Source organism: Peromyscus californicus, unplaced genomic scaffold (assembly GCF_007827085.1).
Source record: "Peromyscus californicus insignis strain IS unplaced genomic scaffold, ASM782708v3 Scaffold_23__1_contigs__length_62951481, whole genome shotgun sequence".
NCBI classification, from domain to species: Eukaryota; Metazoa; Chordata; class Mammalia; order Rodentia; family Cricetidae; genus Peromyscus; species Peromyscus californicus.
In genome coordinates this window covers 60,486,081-60,490,970 of record NW_026294534.1, presented here as the reverse complement: position 1 = coordinate 60,490,970, position 4,890 = coordinate 60,486,081, and the positions used below count along the sequence as shown (strand labels likewise).

At 42.7% G+C, this 4,890-nt stretch overlaps 1 pseudogene; it reads left to right on the top strand.

Annotated features, from left to right (window-relative positions):
- Window positions 1-3,753: 3,753 nt before the first annotated feature.
- On the top strand, window positions 3,754-4,088 carry LOC128119428 (40S ribosomal protein S26-like; annotated as a pseudogene).
- The last annotated feature ends 802 nt before the right edge of the window (window positions 4,089-4,890 follow it).

Below are 4,890 nucleotides of genomic sequence, written 5' to 3'. Positions count from 1 at the left end.
CCCAACAGCATGGGAGAGGAAGATGACGGGAAGGTGTGCACCATGGGGACAAAAGATTGCTGTTAACGTCAGATTTTCAAGTACACAAGAACGGCAGTGCTGTGAAGTCTCTACTCCAAAGCTCTCTGAGTGAGCTGGGGCCCCAAACCCACTGCATCTAGGCCCCGTGATGCTCATGGGCCACCTAGCCCTCTCAGCTGCACCCTGGGTCCCCGAAGTAGCAGCTGTGCAGCTGCTGCCTGCCGGACTCATTGCAAGCTTTCTGCTGCCTGCTGCCTGCTCTCTGGTCAGAGAGAGAGCAGGGAAGCAATGGAGGAGTTCGGTTAGTCTGTGCCAGTTCAACCACCGAAGGGGTCTCCATCCCTTCCGCTGGCAATCCGGCCCACAAGTCCCAACGCATACACAAGCTCAGGCATAAAACATTCATACATGTGGCCACAGTTCTCACACATTTATACATTTTATAGGTATAACAAATCACACTGACGAACAAGATAGGCAGACAAAAAGGAAGAACAAGGGCCCTACAGATGGTCCAGGCAGACGAGAGTCCAGAGAGGGAGCCTCGATTATGCCAAAGACCGTAAGGATGGGACAGGGACAACTCAACAGAGTCTCTTGATCCCCAGAGTTCACAAAACAGATGGACCCCTCACGGGCGTCCTAACAGAAGGACCCCTCACAGGCGTCCTATGATGAGGGGGGGACCTGTGGGGACCCTGCGTCCTGATAAGGGGTTGGGACATCTCCCAACTCCTCCAGGGTCACCTTACAGGCGCGTCCGCCAAGGTGAGAGCCTGTCAGGTTCAACCGCCGGCTTCAGATAAGAAAATGAAAGTAAAAGGAAAGCAAAGACAAGAAAATGGAGCGCTCTTACCGATCGGTGCAGATGGACCTCTGGAGCTCTTAGGGGTCCTGGCGGGGGGTCTCTGGGGATCCCAGATGAGCCCCCAAATGTTGTGCCCAGATCGTGACCCCAAGAGAGACCACCAAAAACGAGCATGCCAGAATGCAAAAGCAAGGTTTAATTCTGGATATCTAAAAGCAATACAAGCCTAGGCAGGGACTTCCTCCAGCCTCCACTGCGTTGGATGTATTGGACGAAGTCCCTGCCTAGGCTTGTATTGCTTTTAGATATCCAGAATTAAACCTTGCTTTTGCATTCCGGCATGCTCATCTTTGGTGGTCTGTCTGGGGGTCACGATCTGGGCACAACACAGGTATATGTATTTGATTTGTATAGACGACATGGGTCACTCCCATGGGACCAGCGTGAGGCTGGCATCTTTTTGGTTTTGGTTTTCTCTCCGGGTGCCAGGAGAGCTGTTTTATTGTCTTCTGTGTTCTAAAAAGTTTGTTTACCTTTCTGTTGGAATGTCCTACCTATATGAATGTGTGACTGTATGAGAAATGTGGTCACATGTATGTGTGTTTTATGCCTGGGCTTGTATGAGTGTTATGACTCCTAAATGGAAGCTGTGCATGGACAGCCTTTGGGGCTGGAGGGACAACATTAAGGCATGGAGGGGCCCTTTGGTTGAGCTGGGACAGACTAAGAATGCTCCTGCCCCATTGCCTCCTTTCTCTCTGGCTGGCAGCAGGCCAGCCCAGGCATTGGCTCATTGTTATGGTGCAGTGTGGCCTGGGCAGCAACCATGAGGACTCGGTGGTTTGGACATGCAGTGGGTTTGAGGCCGGCCCCTGTGCAGGGAGCCTCAGGGTAGAGGCTTTTGTGGTACAGCACAGGCAGGAGCCAGCAGGGCCTCAAGGAGCTCAGAACATGCCTGAGCTGGGCGGGGGTTGGAGGAGAACTGCCCCTCCAGGGTCACAGCAGAGACATGGCCTGAAGGTCGGAGGGCTCAGTCCTCTCATGTACTTGAGAATCTGGGTTTAATAACGATCTTTTTTCTCCATGCTGTGCGGTCCTCTTCCATCTCCCATGTGGATGGGTGGGGCTCCTAAGACCTGCCCTGTGGCTAAAACCTGATCAAGGTTTGGTTCTAAGAGCAGAATGGAATGTCATTGCCTATGGTTGCTAAGCTACTGCATCTATGTTATAAGGCTAACCAACAGTTTCTTGTCTGTGGTACAGTGCTGATGCAAATTTAGTTATTCTTGTAATGGTATATGCATGTATTTCTGTTCTTGTTTTAAAATATTGTAGCTTTATAATATATTCTAAACTACTGAGGGAAATAACAAGAAAGACTTTGGTAAGAGTTTCTATGTTTAAAAAAGAAAGAGAAATTTGTCTGAAATAAATGTCTGGATGGACTGAGGGTCCATGGGAGGTTATAGAAGGTCAGAAGGAGTCTTATGGAAGGTTATAGAAGGTCACAGGGGGTCTTATGGAAGGTTGTAGAAGATCAGAGGGAATGTGAACTATGTTCATTGTGGTTTCTTATAACTGCAAATACTGAATTTAAAAGTTAATTCTGGTTGGTTTTCATTTTAAAACTAGCTCATGATTCTGAAAACTGTTATGTTAAAAAGAGAAATATATATATTTATGTGTATATATGTATGTGTATGTGAACATATGTGTGACTTGGGTTTAACTATATGTATGAATGTAAGCTAGCTTTAACTGTACGTATATGTATGTAACTTGGATCCAACGGTGCATATGTGTGCAAGTGATTATTGTTTAGAAAAACATGCTTTAAGCAGCAACCAAGTGGCTTTCCTCCATCTTGGCTGGTGACCTCATGGGCAACCACATGGCAGGCAGCCATCTTTTACTAAGGTTATAAAGATCTATGCAGGTTAACAAAAGCTAACTTAGAAATTTACACCTGAGTACTTATGTCTTTACTAAGTATTCAACAGCAAGCTTCTAGAGAATTTAAATAAAGGGCTACATGTGTTTAATAAATAAGGTATTTGATAAAGCTGCACCTCAAGGCTTGCTCTGGCAGATAAACTTTGTAATTTAAGATTTACCCATGTAATAAGATGATAATGGTCTTAAAGACATGAAGGGATCATAGGGAACAGCTGAGGTTTGCAAATGTATGGCAGGACTAGAGTTCTAAAGAGAGTCCAGTTGCAATTGTGGACATTAGCAATTTTGGAAATGACAGTGCCAGGTGATGATCACCAGAAGCACCAGTCATAACGAAATGGAACAAGCTATATACATATATATATTCTTTGGTAGGGCCAAAGAAATCATCCAAGCCTCTAAGTTAAAGAGCCAAAAGGATTGTGAATGAATCCAAGATATTGAACTTTGGGATTGTTTGCACTATGGAGCTTGGTTTTACTTTATACAGATTATGGTGATGCTATGTCTTCTCCCTCTTAAAATAAAAGAAGGTATTTTATATTGCAGAAAGACATTTGAGAGATCTTAACCATTTTAAGGATAGTTTTTAAAATATTTAAATTTATAAGACTATGGGACATGTTCAGTTTATAAAATGCTCTATATTGTTAATATTTGGACTTTGAAAAAAGGCTAAAAATTAGAGTCACAGCCATAAGCACCAAATACTAACCAGAAACTGAGATGTTCATTTCTTGTGATGCAGCAAAACAATAACCTAAGCAGCCCTGCAAAGGGCTTCGAACAGCTTCTGACTCCATGAGTCTCGACCCTTTGGAGATTAAAAAACCTTTTTACAGGGGTAGCCTAGGACCAACTGTATGTCAGATGTTTACATTGAGATTCAACAATGGCAAAACTGTAGTTATAAAATAGCATTAAAAAAGTTGAGAACCTGCTCTTTCAGGTCTTGATGACCAAAAAAAAGAAGAAACAATCATCGTGCCAAAAAGGGCTGCGACCATGTGCAGCCAATTCGCTGTATGAACTGCACCCAGTGCATGCCCAGAGACAAGGCCATTAAGAAGTTCATCATTGGGAACATTGTAGAGGCCGCTGCTGTCAGGGACATATCTGAAGCAAATGTCTTCGACGCTTATGTGCTTTCAAACTCTATGTGAAGCTGCATTACTGTGTGAGCTGTGCTATTCATAGCAAGGTAGTCAGGAATCGATACCGTGAAGCCCACAAGGACTGAACACCCCCACCACGATTTAAACCTGCTGGTACTGCACCACGACCTCTACCAAAGCCCATTTAAAGAGATGGCTTAAAATACCTCTGACCTCATCTGAACTCTGCAGCATGTGAACTCATGCACAACCCCCCACAAACTGGCATCCGCATAATTAAAAATAAATAAAAATATTTCAAATAAAAAAAGAAGTAGCAAAGCAAAAAAAGAGAGAGAGATGGCTTAATAAAGACAGAAGAAAAAACACCTTGGAAAAATAAAATGGGACTTACACTTTTATGTAGCACTTGAATGTGTCTTTAAAAAAATGTTGAAAACCAGTGAGGCTTAAGAATGTTTGTCTAGTCTCCTTGCCTTTGCTAAATTTGTTAAGTTCAAGCTATTTAGATAAATTGAATCATATGTATGTTTTATATTGATATTTTGTTTTAGTTTCTTTACTGAACCTGTATTTGATACCAGAAGAATTTTTTTTGAGATCCTCAAAGCCTATAAGCTTTCATTGTTTTAAAGGCTACTTATCATAGACTGTTAGAGAAGATTAAATAGTCAGTCATAAGTAATCAATTTCTTTAATTAAAGTCACGTTAAGTATTGATGTAATTAATTACAGGGATAAGCTTTACTCAGGCCCTTGCATATGTTTTCAGGATTGAGCTTAAAATAAGTAACTAGAAACAAAGCTTGTCTATTCAGATATACCTGGACAGCCCTCATACTTCAGAAATCTGCAAAAAATGGCATTTAAATGTTGTTCTAAAAGCTTATTATATCAGACAGACTTCCAGATCCTAACAATGACTCAAGGTCTCCAAAGAAGATTATGTACAAGGCACCACAGCATCTCTTCCTGGATTATGGCAATGCC